General features: G+C 47.7%; 1 long non-coding RNA gene across 2 annotated transcripts; it reads left to right on the top strand.

Moving 5' to 3' along the window:
• Positions 1 to 1,610: 1,610 nt before the first annotated feature.
• Positions 1,611 to 21,653, top strand: LOC124108687 (uncharacterized). 2 transcript variants are annotated; one of them, XR_006856748.2, is made up of 5 exons: positions 1,611 to 1,941; positions 3,690 to 3,739; positions 4,992 to 5,069; positions 9,532 to 9,667; positions 17,289 to 21,653. It is a non-coding gene; the product is annotated as an uncharacterized LOC124108687 (long non-coding RNA). The 2 variants fall into 2 exon arrangements; XR_006856749.2 differs by lacking the exon at positions 4,992 to 5,069.
• Positions 21,654 to 22,186: the final 533 nt, after the last annotated feature.

The following is a 22,186-nucleotide window of genomic DNA, read 5'->3' as shown; positions in this document are numbered from 1 at the left end:
CAGTTGAGGCTCTGAGGGTTTTTCCTGAGAGGCTGTTTTGTTTGGCGTGTGTGGTTCTAAAAATAAAGTTAGTTTATTTTGACAAGTGGCTCCTGATTGTGCCCAGCCAGACTGCGGCATTTGGCATTGTGCGTGCGGAGGACCGTGCTAGCTCGCAATAAACACCTCTTTGCTATTTACATTGATCTTGGGTCTCTGGTGGTCTTTAAGGGGTCCCGAATTCGAGCATAACACCTAGAGGCTGCAGGGGAGCATGACTCTGCCAACAGCATGATTCTGGACTGCTGGCCTCCACAACTGCAGGAGAATGGGTGACCCATTGTGTGGACCCTCCTGCTTTGCAACTTTGTTATGGCAACCCCTGGAAGCTGGGTCAGAACACAGGAGCCTGGTGAGGGGAGGTCAAAGGTCAACATAGACTAGAGCCCTAGGGAGAAAAGGGAGGGAGGGCCCTGAGGCTGATAGATTCCGAAGGGCTGGGGCTGGGGGTCTTGAGGAGGAATGGCAGACGGTTTTAGGGGAAAACTGCAGGAGCAGCAGGTTTACAGCCAGGGAACTGAATGCTTAAAGCTAAAATTTCAGAGATGGAACCCTTTCGAGGACTGCAGGTACAAACAGCTACCTGATGAACAAATTCACCCTAAATTGGCAAGACAAATGACCCTCCTTGGAATCTGCATTTTAAATCCAAGGAGTACAGAGGAGCTCATGATCTTCCCGGGAATTACTCTGAGCCCACTCCATCTTGTGGCATTTCTTACCCTGCCTGAGCTTGTGTTCTTCAGGAAGGGTGGGGGAAGGGGGTGGTGGGGAGCAGTGGAGGACAAGGTGCTTGGTTCTCACCCCAGAATGGAGGCAAGTCCTTCCCAGGCCTTGCCCAGTCTTTCAGAGAGAGGCCTGCCTGCTCAGGAGCTTTCCAAAAGGCTCCTCTGGAGCCCCCTGGAATTAAGTGGCAGAGAAACCAAACACTAAAACTTCAGGGTAAATCTGAGCCATTTGAGGAAACTCAGGAGGAAAACTCCCAAGTAGAATCTTAAGGCAGTTCAGTGACATTTCCAGAGCAAGCCAGAGAAACTCTTGAGTTGCCCTGGGGCCAGGAATTATGCAATTCAATAGCAAAAGCCCAAAGGGAAATGGGAATCCAGGGCCTCTTCCTCTTTGACCTGAGGCTCTGTTCCCCCTATTCATTCACCCCACTTGCCCTCTACCAGCAGTTTCTGCCCGTGTGCCCTTCCCTTAGCCCAGTCTGCGGGCATCCCAGCTGTCTGCAGCACCTTCCTTCTTTCCCCACAGGGTATGGACGCAGATTGATCTTTTCTCCTCCTGCTCCCCTATGGCCCTGGGCCAGGTTCTTTGCTATCCCACAGCATTTTAGCTAAACTGCTGGGGAGTGGGGGGTGGGGGAGGAGTGGGGGGTGAGGGAGGACTGGGGGGCTGGGGTTTTCTTCACTTTCTCAAGACAAGGTCTCCTAATATTTACAGAGGAGGGTGTGTGAGGTGTCGGGGGCTACATTTCCTCCTGCAAAGCCCCAAACCCTGTCTTCTCAGGCCCTTCCCCCACCCATGCTCCTCCCTCCTCTGCCTTTCGGGCTCCACTTCCTCCTCTCCTTTCTGGCCTTTTCTCCACATTCACCAAGTGGGAGAAACGGTTGAGAGCAGAAGGCAGTTTAACTTTGACAGCCCAATGAGAGAATCAGCTAAGAGCTATTCCAAGGACCATGTTTTCCAGAACGGATTATATATTGAATCAATGAAGGTGTTTCTCTCCGAGCAGACAGCTCATCTCCAAGAGCTTCACAGGAATCTTCTCCTGGTATTTACACAGATGGGAGAGGCGGCTCTTCTTGCCCTCCCTGCCTGATCATTCGGTCTTCCTCTCCCCAGCCTCTCCTGGCGGTGCACAGCTGGGAATGAATGGGAGATTTCAGCCAGCTCTCCCGGGTGAGAAAAGCCAGAGGCAGGTGAAAAGATGGGGATCTGGGTAGGCAAAGTGGCAGACTGTGTCAAAGAGCAGTGACAGTTTCTAGGTTGCAAGCTGTCTGGGGTGGCGGGGATGGGGTGGGGGTGCGATTGTATTGAGTCACCACTGATGAAATATTTATTGAACTGTGGAAGAAACACTCCAGAGCAAAGAAGCATTTGAGATTCAGGGTTCCGGTGCTCACATCATTGCCTTGCTGTGCAGGGGAAGTAGGTGTCTTGCCTTCTCTGTGTGTCAGCTCACAGGCCTGGGTGTCAGGGCTGGAAGGGAGCAAAGAAAACCTCTAGTGGAACCCCACAGATTGAAGGTGGGGCACTGCACCTGCAGAGGGTGAGCTGCACCAAATTGCAATTCCAGATGGACAGAGTCAGGGACAGCAGAATCAACAGCCAGCCTCCAGTCCCTGGCCACTGTCCCATCCATCCACTAATTAGTTAGGGAAAGACCTAGAGCTCTGTGACCAACAAAGAAATCATTGGCCCTCCTTCTAAGTAGCTGCAAGATGGCAGCCTCCAAGAATGTTCAGAGGCCTGGGCAGGTCCCAGCACCACCAGGGCACTAACTGCAGTTATGTAGGCAAACGGAGGAAGGGACCATTTGCAAAGTATGGCAAGCAATGGTGAGACAGATAGAGGGGCAGCAGGGAGCTATTTCCACCCCTAAGGCCTGAAGAGGCACATGGAAGAAGTGATGCTCTCAGGACCCTGTACAAATTGGAGCCTTGCAAAGTCACCACCCAATACAAGCTGCAGGCATAGAATCAAAGCAGGGCAGAGAAGGGTGCAGAATAAACACTTCCCTCTCATGGCCTCTGAATTGTGGAAGCTTCCTGTTAGTCCAATCCAAACGGGAAGCCAGAGGACTCGAGACCCCATCCACGGAGATCAGTCTCCAGGAGCATGAAGCAGGCAGAAAATAGATTTTGATCTAAGAGCTAAGCAAAATTGCAAAGCCAGCAGATGTGGTAGATGGGACACCCCAAAAGAAAGAGCAAGACTTCGGGAGCCAGTACTTAATATGAATCCCAAGTTTACAGCTTACTAGTTATGTGATCTTGGCCAACTCTATCTCTCTGAGCCTGGTTTTCTTTTGGGGACTAATTATCCCCTCTTGATGAAGTGGTTATGAAGATTAAATAAGATGCCTTATGGGAAAGTGCCAGCCACATTCTAGGTGCTTCTGAAGGTTGGTTTCCCTTCTCTTTAGAGTCCCCCTTCCAAGCTCTGCTGGATTGGAGGCCTTGGCATAGGCCTCCTATCCAGGCTTCCTATCCAGACCCTGGCTCCACACCTACCAGCTGCTTGTCATTGGCCTGTCACTCATCCTTTCTAAATGTGTTTCCTTAATGGTAAAAAGAGGATGGATCCCCAGCTCATAAGGTTGGTGTGAGTATTAGAAATGGCTTAAGTAAAGGCGCCCAGTAAAATCCTGGCCTCATGGTTGGTAGGCCCCGGAGGTAGACTAATTTCAAGTCCCACCTCCCTACTTGTTAACTTGTGATCTTGGACATATTTTTAATTTCTCGGAGGCTCAGTTTCTTCATCTATAAAGTGGGGATAACAAAAGCACTTCTCCTGTAGGGCCATGATAATGAAGTGAAGTAATAGGCACACAATGTTCTAGGCCTAGAGTTGGTCCTCAAAAGTTGGCTATTGTGGACTATCAGCAGTTATCAGTCCTGTAATTTTTCTTGTGTTTCTTTCCCCAGTCAAGCATCCAACCCTTCCACTCAGAGCCTGGAGTCTTTACTGGAGAAAGGTAAGTAGGGAAAGGGGGAGAAGAGAGAAAGCTCATCCAGAGGGGACAGGTCAGGGCACCAGGACGGCTCAGCCTACTTGGCAAATGCCTTGCCCAGCACAAGCATGCAGACATGCAGTGCAGTTAAACACTCAGCCTGCAACTCCCCCTCTACCATGCCACCCAGGCATCTGGGAGGACTGTCCCCCAGCTTTCCACTCTACCCTTGATGTGACTCTGGCTGGCTCTCAGCTGAATGACAACAGGGAAAGGGGAAACATACAATATGATTAGACCTGATACTGTATCCCCTAAGAGTAATTTGCTGAACACTTAACTGTGTGCTAGGCACCACCAGAGACAAAATAACGAGCTTGTATCCATTTCAACAATGTAGTGAAATTAGTCAAATTGGAGTAGTGACATTAGTAATATCGGAAGCTGAAGTCCAGACAGGTTAGGGAACTTGGCCATCACATAGATCATAATTGGCAGAGCCTGCATTTGAAATCAGGTCTGATTGTTCCCAAAGCCCAAGCTTGGGAGTCCATGCCAGGTTGGCATCCCATAAGGGTGGCTCACATGTTGAATGTCAGTGGAGGAGGACTAGGGACAAAACAAGAGACACAGTGATGACTGAGCCCAGAACAAGTTTGCTACTTCTGGCCATTTTACTGGGAGGGTTGGATACTGAGGATCTCTGGTACTTTTGTGAACTGGACCCCAATCACCAGGGACCTGGGGAGGAAAGAGATCAATTTCAGTTCCCAGGCTCTGGAATTTGCCTCCTTCTCTTTTCCCCAGCCTAGTGCCCTGGGACCTGGACAAGTCCTTCCCAAGCTGCAAAAAGCCTTGTAGCTAATGGCTAGTGGGCTCCCTTCCTAAAGTGTGTCCCAGTGGGTGCCAGGAGAGCAATGATGGACGTTTCGAACAGTGGCAGAGGGCTTTTCCCCATGTTGCAATGCCAGGTGCTTTTGAGCTTCTCACCTGCAAGTGTCTCAGCTCAGGTGTGAAGTCTCTAGTGTAAGTGAGCTGGTCAAAGTGTGGTGGGAGCGAGTTGAACTCCTGTGGCCTCAGCCAGCTTCTTCAGAGAACAGTACTATTCTTAGGACCTCTGCAGCCAGGCAGGAGCACCCAGGGCAGTGAAGGACCCCAGTCATGGGGTTGCATGATGGGGGAGCACACAGCCCTGGGAGTCCCTTGGAACTGGATTCCAATATCAAGTTCTAGTTCATTGTTTTGTTTTTTTTTTTTTTGCAAATTCCACACACAGGTATGGAGAGCTTACTTCAGTGTGAGTCCCATGCAGGCTAAATCAGAACATGATGGCTTCAAATTGCATATCTAGCAGGTGAGGAAAATCCTGCACACAAAAACACCAAAATGTGGAAAGTTATCTGCACATCTCTTTGGGACTCAAGAGTGCTCCAGGGGTTCAGGGGAGGGAAACACAGCTGATGGGGCAGGTGCTCATATAGCATTTACTGTATGCCTGTCACTCCACCAAGAGCTTTGCACGTATGTATTCTTGTAATCCCTGCAACCACCCCTCACATTACAGACCAGGAGATAGGCACAGAGAGGTTAAGCTGCTTTCCCAAGGGCCCCCAGCTGAGGATTTCTGGTGGGTGGAAGTGACCCAGGCTGTGTGGCTTGAAGTCTGTGCTCCTAACCCCCCCTTGAAGTCTGTTCCTGCCCTAACCGCATATATTAACCTCCTGCTTGTTAAAATGCAATTATGAAAAACAAGTGCTTTCTCTACTGGTATTGTTCAGTTGTTAAAAATCAGTCTATCTGCAGCATGTTCATGTGTGTCATTGTTAGATTATAAGTTACAAAGAATCTCATTCAGCTATACTTATTGAGTGTCTGCCAAGAGCCAGACACTGTTGGAGCTGCTTTTGCATATTCTAGGTCAATTTACTTCTTGCAACAGCCTTGGGAAATAGGTGGCAATTTCCCCTGTGTTCTGCAGGAAGAAAATAGGAGGAAAGAGGCTTGATCCACCAGTAACTTGTGGAATTAATCTTTGGACATAGTTCTTGCAACATCAAGTCACTGACTTTAATTTCAAAGATTAGCATTAATTTTGTTAATCCTTAGTATATAGAACCACATGCAATACAGCCTTGAAGTGATGTCATTTTCAGCCATTTGTTTTTGCGTGTGAGGTGGGCTTTAATTTTATTTTTTTCAAGGGTATTTCACACTTATAATAATAAAGAGCATGGAATGAGGGCTTTGGATTTGACTCTGAGTTTTCCATCATTGTAGGTGTGTAAACTTGGGCAAACTTCCCAAATCTCTGAAATTCAGTTTCCTCATCTATAAAATGGAAATTAGACTAGCCAATCCCACCAGGTTTTTGTGAGGATTACATTCAATAATAAAGAGAAAGTGCCAAGCATTAAATACGATACCCAACTGGCTCCCTGAAAATGGTGGCTTTTCTTTATGGCGAGCCACAAAACAGTGTCCAGTAAATATCGGAGCAGTTGAGTATGAGAGTCCCCAACACACATTTTCATTTTATCCGGTCAGTATCCTTGTGAGATAGATATGTCCATTTCAGAGATGGCTACCCACCACTGGCAAAGCAGGATCCCAGTGCCTGTCACATGATTCTCCACTTTAGGAACTTCTCCACCTTCCCTAATCTGTACAGTAGGGACAATCCATGGGAAGGCTGGAAATTCACAGCACAGGACAGATGTCCGGAGATGATTTTCAGCTTACAAAACACTAGTGGTGGCCATATGATGCTGCTTCCCTCAAGGTGAAGATAGGTTAATTAGTGCCTTTGGCATACATTTACTAAGGTGTATTCCTAGACCCATCAAATCCTTGAGGCATTAGAGAAGAGAGAGAGAGAGAGAGAGAAAGCATGCCCGCGCGCATGCCTTGACCAAACTTGTTGGACTGTGGCCAGTCCTGTGTCAGAAAGCCCCCTAGTTGGCTTATAAGTCCTGGCTTAGAACATTAGCAGGACGGCAGCTCACTTAGACATTCCACATCTGAAATCCAGTGGTCAGTCCAGGTGTGTGATAATTTCAATGAACACTCATGGGTTAGGATATGAATGTGGGTGCCGTGGTGCATGCCTATTATCCCAGCGGCTCAGAAGGCTGAGGCAGGAGGATTGCAAGTTCAAAGCTAGCCTCAGCAACTTAGGGAGGCCCTGCCTCTAAATAAAATATATAAAAAAGGACTGGGGATGTGGCTCGTTGGTCCAGTGCCCCTGAGTTCATCCCTGGTACCAAAAAATTTTAAAAAAGGATATGGATGACAGTTCACAATCCCCAATTTAGGAGGCGGGATAAAGCCCTGAAAACCAGGAGAATCATGAGAATGACTAACTCCCTTGGCCAAATGAGACTCCCACTTAGTGTCAGCAGGGTTATCTCTGTGAGGTCAACTTTAAGTGTTCATCTTAATCTAGACTTTAATCTGCTGCCTCTATCTTTTACCTGAGCTAAGGATCTGCGTCTCTACCCTCTTGAGTACATGTCTTAGGGCCTGTGTCTGTTGCCTAACCCATGGGGTCTTGGGGTCCCACATATTTCTTCTTGGGGAAAATAATCACAACATTCATGAATATGTTAGGGCTGTAAGAGATGTGTTTTAGTCGATCAGGGGTCTCTTTATCCTACAACACCTAGGAATATCCCATAATCCACAGAACATACTTTGGCAAACATTGTCCTGATGGAAGGGAGCCCAAGTTTCACAAACCCCTTAATGAGCTTCCACTTCTGAGTGATCAATAAGAAGCATTAAAGCTTACCACGTGCAAGAGCCTGTGGGAGAATGCGGACAGTGTGGGAGGCTGCAGAGCTGTACTAAGCCCCAGCCTGCTCTTAAGGAATTTACCGCACAATTGAGGGAGGTAAAGACATTCACGCAATTGAGGTTCAAGGAGCGCAAATATGGTTCAGTGCCAGAGGACGGTGTAAGGAGGGCACCAGTGAGGGCCCTACGGGGTGCACCCAAAGAGGTGGGAAGAAAGAAAGAGAGTTGGGTGTCAATTTGGTGATGGTCCAGGCGCCATAGGTGTTCCTTCAAAGTAGAGGGGGAAAGAGAGCCCAACTTGTAACCACAGAAAGTAATCCCAAGAGAGGCTGAGAACCCAGCCAGGTACACCATCAGGTGTGGAGGAGGAGGCTTGGCAGGGCCCTGGCTGAGCGAGCGGCAGAGTGGTGAAGGAGCAGCCACCGCCAAAGCCCTGCACAGAAGGAGCATCCATGAATAAGATGTCTCGCCTGCTTGTGGGGACGGGGGAGGCCGTGAAAAGCGGGTCCCAAGAGAGCAGTCCAGAAATGGGAGAGCATGTTGGCCTGAGTTTCAGAGTCTCTGACTCCAATTTCAGAAAGGGTGTGGTGGGGGGGGGGGATGAGCCGCTTACACCAGTCATCCCTCAGACGGTCCTCAGCATCGCTCGGTAAACCAGCAGACAACAGAACAACAAGGCCGAAACTCGTGACTGAGCTCGGCTTCATCCTGAGTGGAGCGCTGAGTTTGTTATTCAAAAGCTAGGAATGGAGCACCTGCTCTGTGAGAGAGAGAGAGAGAGAGAGAGAGAGAGAGCGAGCCAGCAGTTCCTGGGGCTCTGCTTTTCCCGGCCCGGAGAGGGCTGGGGTACAGGACGCATGAGAAACAACAGTTTTTAATAGTATATAATTTGTGAAGAGCACTTGATAGACTCTGCTGTAGATCCTGCATTCATTCCCTCATCTTTCTTCAACTGGGAGAAAGCCTCCCAGGCTGGAGGTCAGAGCGGACTTAGTTCCACTTAACTGGTTGGCCTGAATGAGTCCAATAGGGTACTGTGTGCCTGAGGGCAGGTGCAGGGAAAGATAAGGAAATTAAACTCACAAAACCCATGTAGGTGGTCGTACAGAATCTCAAGAGGCCTGTTGAAACACTTATGGGTGACATTAGGGAGACAGGGGATGTTTTCCAGAGGTGGCATGTCTGAACCGATGGAAGCGGTGATACAGATAAGGGCACTTCTTGAGTAGAAGGGAATGGATGGACTTGGATCTGGCTCACAGGAACTGTGCATGACCTTGGCTATGCCCAGAGGACTGGACCTCCTCAGGACCATCACAACCTCATGTGAAGAAGGCTGGTTAGAGAAGAACAGGTTGGGACAGTCTTCTAAGTCATGCTAAGATGTCTGCCCTCTTCTAGGGAGCCACTAAAGACTCACTGAAGGATGTCACACAGGGCCGGATATCATTAGCTTTGCCCTTCAGAAAGAATTTTCTGGTGCCTGGGAGGCTTGATGAGACCAGAGAAAGGGACTTGAGTACAGCTTGAGCTGGGAGTTGAAGAAGATTTCAGTTCAGCACACAAGGAGAGTGTGTGGAGCAAAGGCTGGGTTTGAGGAAAGACTGACCCTGTGAAGCAGGGCAGGAAGCAGGTCAGACCCCACCTGGACTTGGGTCCACAGGCCCTGTGACCATGCTAAGCTCCATAATGCTCCTATAAACTCCCTTTAGTCACCTGCAAATACTACTTGGGGACCAGCCAACTCTGTCTCCTGTACAGAGGATGAAAGGGGAAGATAATAGAGAAGAACAGAGAGAGGAGGGGAAAAGACCACTGAGTCTAGAGAGGAGAGCAGGAACCAATGTGATCCTGTCCCTGTAGCTTGGTGCCCATGCTGAGAGGTGGGCAAGGGGAAGTCTTGAGCAAACTCAAGGGACTCAGGTGTTGGCTTGGAAGCAGGGGCAAGACAGTCCCAGGCCTGGGGGCCCTCAGGCACACAGAAATGGAGATTCAGGTCTATTGATAAAATTCTCCTTCAACAGGCTTCAAGGCAGAGTTGGTTCAGCTGATCTAACCAGATGAGAGGATGTTCTAGATTCACAATGAAGCCTGGGAATGGGGTGCAAAGAGAGCAGACATGAAATCGTTTACCATTTAGACCGTCTGGGCACAGAGCAGGTAAGTGGTAGATACAATTGGGCTTCCCATCTTTGAGCTGTGACACTTTCCCTGAGCATCTAGAAACCAAGGACAGAGAACACTGTGTCCAGTCACCATTTGGAGCTCTAGAACTAGGTCCATGAAGATTTGGTGGCACTTCTGGCTGTCCAGCACTCTGACCAATCTCTCTTCCCTACAAGGTAATGGTCAGCCGCAGAGATCCATGGGGACACATGAGAATGTCAAAGACCCAATCCTGGTGGTAGAATGAGATGCTGTCTACCAGGTCTCACCTACACGGCAAGGCTGGGATGGGGCCAAGGGGCAGGAGTAGAGAATGAGGCAGAAACTGAGCAGGGTCAGCTCAGCCCTCAGCCCACCACCCTACTTCTATTGCTCAGAAATTGTGCCTGTGCTGTTCAGTACCATAGCCACTAGCCACAGTAGCTAATTAAATCAACACTAACTAAAACTGACATTAATTAAAACAACTTAAATTTCAGTTCTTCAGTCACACTAGCCACACTTGAAGGGCTCAATAGCCACATGGGGCTGGTGGTTTTTCACAGTGGACAGAGCAGATAAGAGATCATTTCCATCACTGTAGAAAGTTCTATAGGTAGGTCTGTGACACCCCAGAGGAACATCAGCACCAAAATCAACTCACATCTTTTATGCCATGTAGATTTTCTGGCTCCATTTCTTTTTCTTTTTTCTCCCTCTTCCATCTCAGGGCGCCTCCTCTGGAGATATGTGGGGCTCCTGGCTCTACCATTTGGTCACACCCATCCAGGCAGTGATGCTTCTCTTGCCTGCTGGACTCTCAGTTGCCTCCTTCTACTGCTCCCTGGCTCCATGGCCCTCTCCCACAAAGGGGCACAGAAGAATGGCTCAGGGGTATTGCACTGTGTTCTGGGTCCCTGCCTTCTTTCCTACTCTGGTGACCTGGGCTGGACTTAAGGTTCCCTAGTCTGCCCCATCTGTAACCGGAGCCTTTCTAAGTGACCTGGTCCTTGCCTTCCTTTGGAATATCCTCTAGGCCTTCAGAGCTCCCCTTCCGCTAGGCCAAGGTCTCGAGCTCCCCACATCCAATCCCACCTGCCTACTCCCACCACATGTGTTCCCCTCAGGACACCCTGGTCCTGAGGCAAGGAAGTGGGTGCTGCTAGGCTAACCCAGGGCAGGAGAGCTTTCCAAGCCCCCTCACCCTTCTTCTAATCTGTTTAGTTCTCCAGTGTCTCTTCTCAATCTTTCATCACCAAATGTCCCCTGGGTTTTTAGGCATGTGACAGAGATTCCTGACTAATCACCAAGTCTATTTCACCTTCTTCCCTGAGACCTGAGTGGGGTTCATTTCCCAGCCTCCCTTGCAGTTCAGTTGTGTTCTTGGGAATGAGTTCTGGCCAATGGAATGTGAGATGATGTGCACCGTTTCCAGACCTGACCATTAGAAACGTCATAGGTGCGGTCTGCATGTTCTTTCCCCACCAGCTAGATGTTGAAACCATGGCAGCCTTGGCTGGAGATAGTAAAACCTTGGCCACCTGGATCTCTGAATGACCGAGTAGAGCAGAACCCCACCCCACCAACCTGGACCTGCTGGAGGCTGTGTGCTCACACATGCACACATCTGTCTGGGCTCAACATCGCTTCTGGTTGGAGGTACACCTCAGAGCTCCTGGCTCCTGCTACTATTTCTAGTTAACAGGTAGGGCAAGTCTGCCTCAAGGCTCTGTGACAGATGGAACTTTCGCCTCCCTAGGTACTTCCTTGCCCTTCCTTGTTTCTCTATGTACTTCAAGTTAGTCTGCAAATGGCTCTGGACAATCTCACTCAGATCTCAAGGCCAGAAAGACCATTTCTGCTCCTGTGGGCTGATTAATGACTTGGCTTCTGCCACTTGGCAAGCCTCTTTCGCTCTTGCTGTGCAGAAGGGAGCCAGAACTCCAGATGAGATCAGCCCCTTATTCCTGAATTATCAGAAGAGGTCCCTAATGTTGGCCTCCATATACCTACCTCTTGCAGACAGAAATTCTTGTGTTAGCAAATTTTGGTTCACATTGCAAAGATTAGATTTGAAACTCAGAAATAATCCTTCTGGATTTGCCAAAGAGGCCCAGAGCACTACCAACAGAAGACCCTCTCTGTGCTCTGGCAACTTCCTGCCACCCATCCTGGGATGCAGGGCCTCCAATTGTTTCCGGAGGCCCCCTGGGGGCCTTCCACTTCCACTGCTCTCTGATTCTTCCCAGTGGGATCTTGGAGAGGCCCGTGCCCCTCTTTAAGACATGTCAGTCTAAACTGCATGAGAAGTGGTTTCTTAAACTAGCTAAAGAGGCTTAGTCAAGTGCTCATCAAGCCACAAATGAACATCTGCCTCCTGCCTTGAGCCCGGTGCCTGGATTATTCATCTTTTTTGGCTTTCGGATCCTCTTTTTGGATGGAGACACATACTGCTCCTTCCACAGCCGCCTTGGATTGCAATGTCGTCCTCCCCCCTCCCCATGTCCCGCCTTTTTCATTTTGGGTTGGCAGCCTCTTTCCCCAGGTTCCTTCTTTCATTCTGGACAGAGTCTCTGGGCTGCTGCTTCAGTCTTCTCTTGCTTCTATTCGGCCCCCTTCCCGTGGCCCAGAAGCCTTACATTCATTGCATTGGCTCCTTTCCATGTTACTAAACTTTCCTTAAAATATCTCCTTCCTTTTTATCTCTCTCTGTTTCACCATCCCCTAAGATGCAGGCAAGTTTGGTCTTCAGTAGTGTCCTTGTTTCTACAAGTCTCGTGGGGCTACCTCTTTCTTTCCTCGTCACAGTCATCTCCTGGTTCAGTCTCCACATGTTGGTGCTGAAACATACACCATTGGCTGGGCACTGTGCAATTGCTAGGCCCACATTTTTCCATTTCATTTCCCCACAATAATCCCACGATGGTCGATACCATCATCCCATTTTAGATTGAAGAGAGTGAAGGAGGACCAGAGAGATTGAGTGATTTTCTCAGAGCCACACAATCAATAGGAGCGGGGATTCCAATCTCTTCTCTCATGCTTTACTCACTCTCCCTAACACACACCTGTCAACAGGCATTTATGGAACACCTACTGTATGCAGAGCTCTGGGGTAATAGTTATACGGAGAGGAAACAAAGATAAATAGAATAAGATTCTGTCCACGTCCTCAAGAGCATCTGCCTAGCGTAAGAGACAGATATACAGACAGGTATAATTCATGGAAAAACATAAGAGATAATAGTGTTCTGAGTTCTTAGGAAACCAGTGACTTTGCAGGAGGGACAGAAAGCTCCCTGCAGGAGGCCCTTGCTTGCTCTAAAATAAGATCTAAAGATGGTGGGCTGGGGTTGTGGCTCAGTGTTGTCTCAGTGGTAGAGCGCTCTCCTAGCATATGGGAGGCACTGGGTCCGATCCTCTGTACCACATCAAAATTAAGTGAAGGTATTGTGTTGTCCACCTACGATTTAAAAATATTTTTTAAAAATCTAAAGATGGTATGAGAGCTCATTTCAGGGAAGGCTTCAGGGGAGAAAAGCAGGAATTGTCACAGAGCACCTTAAGTGTGCAGTACTTGAGCTTGAATCACCTTGACCTTGGGCAGTAACCTTGGAGTCTCAGCTTTTTTATTGGCAAAATGTGGGGGATACATACTACCTGCCTTACAGGGATGTTAGGAGGATTAATTGAGATAATATAGTACAAGCAAAGGACAGAGGGCACTGGCATGTTTTCATTGCTGTCAGGGATTATCCTTCCCATAATTTTTTTTTCTAGTCGTGAAACCCCCCTTTTCTGTACCATAAAAAATAGCATTCATTGAATATCTTAGGTGCCTTCACAAGGGTTAACTCATTCAATTCTCAGAGGAAAGCTGAAAGTTTGTTTGATGTGGTTGATTGTCAATTTTTTAAAAAATGAGGAAGCCCAGGCCCAGAGGGTTCAAACATTTGCTCAAGGTCATTTGATTACTGAGAGGCCTTCACCAGGATTCCAGTGGCTCTGCCTCAGCTAGGCCAGGTTTTTGCCTCTGCATGAGTCACCAAGAAGTCCTGGAGTGGAGTCACCAAGTGGAAATGGAGGCATTAAGATTCAAGGGGACCTCAGAAAACACCAGGCCCCAGCCGAAACATTCTGTGAAGAGAGGGCCTGTGGCCTAGTCCAAGGGCCCCGGGGCATTCGCTGGATGACCCCGTGAATACTGATCTGTTTTCTTAGTTACAGTGGTGACAGACAACCAGAACATCTGGGTTTCCCTGAAAATGTCTTCATTTCTTCCAAAATCTACCCACTCTGAATAGAGCAGAGATGGTGGGGGAGGTGTCCATCCTAGTGATAAGGCAACAGGATGACACTGGGATTGGCATCCTGTTGGAATGGACACAGGGCTCAAAGATAAATGGACACAGATTCAAATTTCAGCTCCAAGCCTCAGAAGCTAGGTGGCCCTGGGTGGGGCACTTCTGCCTGGCCCTTGGTTTTCTGTCTCCAGACAAGAATGATCATGATTGTACCAATCTCCCTGACTGCAGAGAGAGGTTGTTAGATTCAATGAGTCAATGCATGAGAGTCCGCTTTACCGAGTCAGAAATAACCGGCATTAGATAGTTGTTGAATGAATGTGTCTGAATTCTGAGAGAGTTCCCTGCCTGAGGGAGGCAATCCATCCTCTGCTGGCTGACAGGGAAGAGCAGCCAGCTCAAGAACATCTCCTGGGGGTCCATGAAGACCTCGGGATTAAGTTCTTCCTTCTCAGACCTCTTACTCTCGTGTTTATGGTCTACACCACATACATTTTTTTCATGGAGCACCAAGTCCTCCAAGCCAGTTCTCCCTGAACCCCCTGATGTCACCCCCACAGCTGTTATGGAGTCACACATGGAGCACACGCTGAATCACTGCTTAGTGCCTGACTGAATCAGGGCTGGGCTACCTGCCCCAGTCCCTGCTCACCCTCCCTTGCACCAGCCTCCTCCTTTCAATACTTTCCTAGCACACGGAATCCACTCCTCACCCAGGTTTTTTCAAATGGAACCTTCACCCGGGCCCCTGAACATTGCCTCCTTTCAGATCATCTTCATTTCCTAGGCAACTGAGGGTGTGGATTTCAAAGCAAGACCGCAGAATTTGAGCTCTGGGCTGTTTATCAATGCTTTGCCAGCCCTGCTGCTTGTCCTCATCCTTCCCTGAAAAGCCTTGGCTGGAACCAGATGCCAAAAGGCCAAAGTCCCTGTTGCCTGTCCCTTCGCATCATCCAAACCAGCAAACCAGGGGCTTCCCTGGGGCCGAGTGACCTCCTCTGGGAAGAGGGCCAGAGTCCATCAAAGTGCTGCCTGTCAGCCACTGTGGCTGTGTGAGGCCTGGGCTGCATCCCAAAGAACCAGGGCCCTCTCCAGGAGGACTGAGAGTCTCAGTAGGTGCAGGGCTGCAGGTACCTCGCACTGTCTGGAGGAGGACATTAAGGCCCAAGGAAGCTCAGCAACTAGAACAAGGTCACAGAGCAATCTGGGAACACAGACCCACTAAACCCTGGTCCCATTTCCCTACCCTGGGTTATTTTGACCACTCAAAATCTCCCAGGGCCTGGACTAGAAGATTCCAAAGACCAGCTTCCACCCTTTTCCTTCTTGGTCTGCTGTTTGGCTTTCCAAGGGAAAAGAAGGATGTTTGGTTTAAAGTTGCCTCCAATTTCAGGTTAAGAGCAATTGGAAAACATAGTACCTATTATTGTCCTCATTTTATAGATGAGGACACTGAGACTTGGCAGTATCTTGCCTTGGTCTAACAGCAAGTACATAGGGATCCCAGATCACGTGACTGCTTTATCACATTACGCTGCTGCTGCCACATACCTGATGCAATAACCCTCAACCTCAGAGCACCTGCCGTCCTTGGAGCCCTGGAGGTCAGTTGTCGGGAGAGCTCAGTCTGCCTCACTCCTGAGGTTGGGTAACATAAGCAATGACCAGAGTTCAATAAGAAGGATGTGGGCAAAGAGTGATCCCCAAAGCACCAGAGAGATTCCTAAGTTTGGGCAGCTCACTGTGAGGATCTACCCAGTTTCTCCAAATGGTCACAGGTGAGGACTCTAGCAATAACAAAAAAGGATGGGAATTTCCCTTTCCCTGGTCTCACGATTCTCTGAGCCTCAGTTTTATGTATTTTTTTTTTATCAATAAAACCAAGAACTGAAATTATTTCTCCACAATTCCTTCCTCATTAACAATCAAGGATTTCTGAGCACTGTTCTGAGACTTTATACATCAGCACATGCCATCTCTCTGTTGTCAAGGAAGGGGCAGTATAGCCCTTGCTTCAAGGTCTTAGTGGAGAAAACAAAATTTGAAGAGTGCATAAACTGTTCCATTTTTTTTTTTTGAAAAATAAAACCTGTCAGTTTTAATTGACTCAGAATATTTATAAATATGTATGGGGTACAATGTGATATTTCAATACTTGTATACCACGTGTAATAATCAGTTCAGGGTAATCAGCATATCCATCATCTCAAACATTTATCATGTTTTTGTGTTGAGGACATTCAATATCCCTTCTAGCTATTTTGAAATATACAATAGATTATTATAACTTATAGTCACCCTACCGAGTTATAGAACATCAGAATTTATTCCTATGAACAGTATTTTTGACTATTAACCAACCAGTTTCTTCACTATCCTTTCCCCCCCACCCTTCCCAGCCTCTAGTAACTGCTATTCGTATGAGATCAACTTTTTTAGATTCCACACATAAGTGAGATCATGCAGTATTTGTCTTTCTGTGTCTGGCTTAGTTCACTTAACATTACGTTCTCCAGGTTCATCCACATAAACTGGTCCTTGACTATAACTTCAAGTGACCCTTCTAAACATCAGAATTCAAAAGGAGAAATGGAGTTTGAGGAATAGTCTGGTTCCCCCACCCCCACCCCCAGGACTGTCCTACTTCCCTGATTTCTCAACCATCGAAAACCTCAAGAAGCTACCACTAGAGGGAGACAGGGAAAGGCATCCCCAGACCCTCTAATTTCTTGGTAGCAGGGTGCTGAAGGGGAAGTTGGGGGAGGTGGGCCATGCTCTACCCAGAACCGCATTCCAGGCCCTGACTAGCAGCACAGTGGGCACGCCCTACTCAGCTGCCTCAGATGTTATCTAAGCATGTGCATCCCAACCCGGATGGGAGGTAGATAGGGAGAAGAAAGTACAACACTTTAACACACTTGATTATTCTTTCACTTTATCTTCATAGCAGCTCTATCAGTTTACAGAAAAGGCAAATGAGGTCTGAATATGACTGATCCAAGGTCTTATGACATGTAGGTGGCAAAACGAGGACAAAAAGCAAATCTGACTCCAGATCCACTTCCTATCCACTAAACTATCAGATTTGCAGCTGGCCACTTAACCAGTGGGCCTAACTCCAACTGGAGGTTTAAATTGAGGCCCAGGAGAACTCCTCTGGTGAGGTTCCAGGCTCTCTGTCCAAAGCAAATCGCCCACCCATCTCTGCGTTGGCAGGCCTGATGTCTCATCAATTCTAAAACAACCTTTGCTGGGAAGAGAGGTCCTTGCTTGGTCTTCTGCCCCCAGCCCAGAGCCATCCGATGTCATCAATCTCATCCTTTCTTCTGCAGGCAAGGTGACTTCTGCCAGCCCAGAGGCCTGAGGACTCCGACAGTGCTGCCAGGTGGCATGTGGGGCCTCACAGCCCTTGTTGGAGAGGCCCAGCGAGCCGACCCCCGACCCCCGCCGCGATGTTTACCGCAGCAGGACCGAATGACCCAGTTTCCCCAGCGGGACAGCACAGCGCGGCCCGCACGGGATCCGGCATCCGCGTGTCTCTTCTGCCCCCTGCCGGCCGCAGTCAGTAGGCTCACCAGTTCCCGCAATCCCAGGCGGGGTCCGCTGCGGGAATTGCCTCTCAGGCCTGTAAATGTTTGCAGATGGAACTGAATGAGTGAATGTGTACAGTTCTTGGCTCTGGGACCTACAGCAGCCAAAGAAACAGGAACTAAAAAATTTCGGGAAAATCATGAATTCAGCCGAACTGGGCCTGGGCTCGCAGCCCGCCTAGGCTTTGCAGCCCTCCAGGGCTTGCTGCATGCCCCTCCTGAGCCCTCCCTCACAGCCCGTTGCATTCCTAGGATGAACTAGACTTTTCCAGGCCCTGGTCAACTAGTTACACTTTCCTCCTTACACTTTCTGTGTTCCCACTGAGTGGCCCCAAGTCTCTGCTTGATTGCCTCCAGTGACAGGGCCCTCACTTTCTGTCAGAGTAGGTTCCACTTTCTGAGGGAAAAGAATAAGAACATTCATAAGAGTGCTCTTTTTCTTCTTGGAACCAAATATGTCACTTAACACTTCCACTCAGAAATCTGCTATGTTGACCCTGTGACAACCTTTCAGCTCCTTTAAGACAAGAGTCATTCTTGAGACTTCTGTACCTCCAAATAGATGAGATTTATCTCTACAGAGGGATCTGGAGAACCAAAGAGGTCTGGGAGAATCATATAATGATCCAGCAGTGGTGGAATTCTGAAAGGTGAAGTTCTCATTAGTGCAAAGACCTTCTGAAAAGCAGCCGTGTGCATACTCATGGGAAGAGCCCTAACTGCTAGGATGGGGGGATTCTTTAATTGCTATTTACAATGTTTTCAATTTAGAATTTACAAAGCTCTTTCATAGGTATTATCTCAGCAAGTCAAGCTATTTTCATACTAATCTTAGGGACGAGGAAATTGAAGCCTCAGAGAGGAAAATATATCACTTGTGATTAGACAGGAAGTAAAAGGTAGCTGGCACCAAAACCTGATCTTCTAATCCCAAGGCTGCCATTCTCACTACAAAAACATTGACGCTTCTGCGTCTTGAGAATGTAAAAACACAGAAAAAAATAAAACAAAACAAGGTAGAGAGAAAGTATTGAGCACTTGCTATATGCCAGACACTGTTCTATGGGCTCACTATGTTTTAACTTAGAGTTCAAAACAACAACCCAAAGTATGTGCTATTGTTATTCTTGCCATTTATTTTTCAGGGTTAGTAAATAAAGAGTCCATCCAGCACAGTAACCCATGCAGTCCAGTCCAGAGCCCACGGTTCCCAGTGCTTGTTTGAGTCTGTGCACACATCTTTGCTGGTCTCTCTCACTTACCTACCAATGACCCTGAGGAGGAAGTTAAAGGAGAGCTCTCCCAGGTGAGAGTAGGAGACTCTCCCTCAAAGACCTGCTGGTGTGATGGTCGAGGGCCTAGAGGCTGGCTCAAATCCTGGCTCTGCCACTATATGGTTGAGTGACCATGGACAAGATCTTCAACCTCTTTTTCCCCCTTGGAGAAACCTCATTGGGTTTCTATGGGTTATGAATTAATATTTTTGAAAAACTTAGAGAAGTGAATATTTACAATTAAATCTGGACTCCTGTCTGTTGCAGGTAACTGGGGGAAACACTGGAGTGTGGGTTAAAGCAAGGGCCATAACCAGTGGACACATAAAGAATGAATCTTGGAGCCTAGGAAGAGGAGGGCCAGGCAGGGGTGGAGGAGAAAGGAATGAAGAAAGGACTTGAATGACTTTTGGTGAGATCTGAATTATTTGTGGAGTCACAGTTTCTCTGAATTAGAAAGATCTTTCTGGAGAGTCTAATGTAACCAGGCAGGTGAGCAAGGAAGAACCTGTGCCAGAGGCCTCAGGAGACCAAGAATCCCCTGCTTTCCAAGACCTGGGGCACACTGTATTAAAATGAATAACACTTATAATGGGGTGTTGGGGAAGGTTCTCTGGCCCCTTGAGGAAATTCCACAGCAGGAGTATAGGGCCCAGAAGCCTCTACACCTGGCTTCCATTTGATTTTATGTTTTCTTCCCAGGGATAATACAAATTTGCAGCATAACTGAGTCCCAAACTAATAGTGCACTTGTTACCGCTGTTGTCCTTGCTTCCCCAATGTTGAAGAATAACACCAAAGAAGCACGCCGAGGCAAGGTCAGAGTAGAAATTAGAAGTTTATTAAAGGACAGCAGAAAAGACTTCTCGGGAGGAAGAAGGGGACCCAAGAGGTGGAATCCGTGGAAGTGCTGTTGTCTCCCCTTTTTATAGTTTTGGTGATGGAATGTAAGGGGGAAGGGTTGGGACACAGGTGGGCCAAAGAAGTAATCTGGGCAGGAAGGACTTCATTAACACTTCTTTGGGATGGGCTATCTCCAAATCTGTTGGGGGCTGTTTCCTGGGTTCCATTAACATTTCTTTGGGGTGGACTTTGGCCTAGGGCCTTTCCGGGACTTCATTAACATTCCCTGAGTTGTCCTGCGTTTCTGGAATCATTATCAGCATGGCCTCCATTTTAGATTTCACTCGATATGATATTAGACCCGATTTACCTAACTACACTGACTACCTAACTTTAAATCTGGCTTCACACTGATAAGAATAACCCATATATATAAGGGATTCCCATGTGCTAGACGTGGTTCTGAACACTTGTGTTAACTTATTCAGTTTTTTTTTTTTAATCATTGCTTTGTCATTTGTATTATCCCCTGTTGAGAGCCACAGTTTAGTCGGAATGACCCCTGGCATTTTGCTAGAGGGAATGGTTGAAAGGTGACCCTGCTCCAGGATTAGGGCGGATCCTGCTGCCTAGGGCGCCGCCTGCCCGCTACTTTGGAGTTCCTGTTGAGTTCTCGCGGGGTTCCGGGAGAATTGGTGCGCGGAGCCCGGTGGAGTGTGTGTGTTCCTGGGAAGTGTGTGTAGAGTGCCAGAGAGAGTTCAGGAATAAAAAAAGAGTTGCTTTTTGAACCTACAAGGCTTTGTGGCGGCTTGGTTATTTGTGCCCAGCCAGACTGCGGCAATCCCCCTTTACCCAGAAAGAAATATATACACCAAGGTTCTAGCACTTAAAACTACCACCATGTGGTGAGTTATCCAAATCACATGACGAGAATCAGTCCATCTGACTCCAGGACTGGTGTTCTTAACCACAGCAGAAATCCATTCATTGTCCTCATTTCAAAAATGATTGAAATCACCAACTGTGGTGGCTCATGTCTGTAAAATCCAGCAACTCAGGAGGCTGAGGCATTTCGAGGCCAGCCTCAGCAATTTAGTGAGACCCTGACTCAAAATAAAAAAGGCTGGGGATGTGGGGATGTTGCTCAATGGTAGCGTGCCCCTGGGTCCAATCTCCAATTAAAAACAAGAAGAACAAAAGAAATGGTATATTGAAAAATATTGTCTGAAGATTTAGCTGGATTTTTAAATGTTTCAGAAATGCATCTTTCTCTTATAGCTTGTGACAGCATTTTCTCTGGGGAAAAAAAAATGGCTCCATCCAGATCATCCTCTACTCTTCCACCAGGCTTGTTTGTTCCATGCTAGGCATTGTTGAGTGCCTGGCATGTTGCACAGAATCACAGAAACTCAAGTTGCTGTCCTGATGGAGTTTTACATTCTGGTAAAAGAGAGAGACACGGGGTGGGGTGTTATGGTTTAGATGTAGTGTCTCCCAAAAGCTCACATGTGAAACAATTGAAGTTTCATAGAAATGACTGGGTTAGGAGAGCCTTAACGCAATCAGTGCATCAATCACCTGATGGGATTAATTTAGTGGTAACTGAAGGCAGGTGGGGTGTGGCTAGAGGAGGTGGGGCATTGGAGCGTGGCTTTGGAGTATATATATTTGTATCTGAAGAGTGGAGTCTCTCTCTGCTTTGTGGTCATCATGTGAGCTTCTTCCCTCTGCCACACTATCCTGCCCTGATGTTCAGCCTCACCTTGAGCCCCCAGGAATGGAGCAAGCCTTCTATGGACTAAGACCTCTGAAACCGTGAGCCCTTGAATAAACTTTTCCTCCTGTAAAATTGTTCTGGTCAGATCCTTTAGTCACAGCAGTTAAAAAGCTGACTAAAACACAGGGCAAACAGACACACTGATGTATAATCCCATACTGCGATGAGTGTTATGAAGAAAAAATCCGGACTGCTCTGACTGTGCATTAGGAACTGCCTTAGATTGGTGAAGGATAGGGCATGCATCAGCAAAAATTTTTCCTCTAGGTGTGTAAATGAAAGTGTTTCACATGAAATAACATCTTTTGCTAAGGTTATTTCTGAGTGAGTGTAAATAATGGACACGGACTCAGATTTCACTCTGGTTCGATACTTTCAACCTCTTGGAAGAGGCTCAGATGTTTAGATATAAGAAAGCTTCACTGAGAAGCTTCTGAAACTGCAAGGTCCCTGGATGAAAGGGGTGAAAAAATGGTCCTCCTGTGTCCAGAGTGAGCTGGCATGAGGATATCCTCATTGATCCCAGGACCTTTCAGTACCTGGCTCTACTTTATAGAAATGGTAATTCCTACACAATGTGGCATGCCCCAGCCTTTGGCAGAGAGATGTTAGGAGACCTGGCTCTGGAGTCACACTGACACTTGTAAGTAACTTAATTCTCTGAGGCCTCAATTTCTACTCCATAAAATGTATTGATAATAGTATCTACTTCCAGGGTTAAAGTAAGACATAAAGAAGATAACATT

Source organism: Marmota monax, unplaced genomic scaffold (assembly GCF_021218885.2).
Source record: "Marmota monax isolate L192 unplaced genomic scaffold, Marmota_monax_Labrador192_F-V1.1 WCK01_AAM20220418_F8-fsc00181, whole genome shotgun sequence".
NCBI classification, from domain to species: domain Eukaryota; kingdom Metazoa; phylum Chordata; class Mammalia; order Rodentia; family Sciuridae; genus Marmota; species Marmota monax.
The sequence above is the reverse complement of the archived record's forward strand: the minus strand, read 5'-3'. Positions and strand labels throughout refer to the sequence as shown.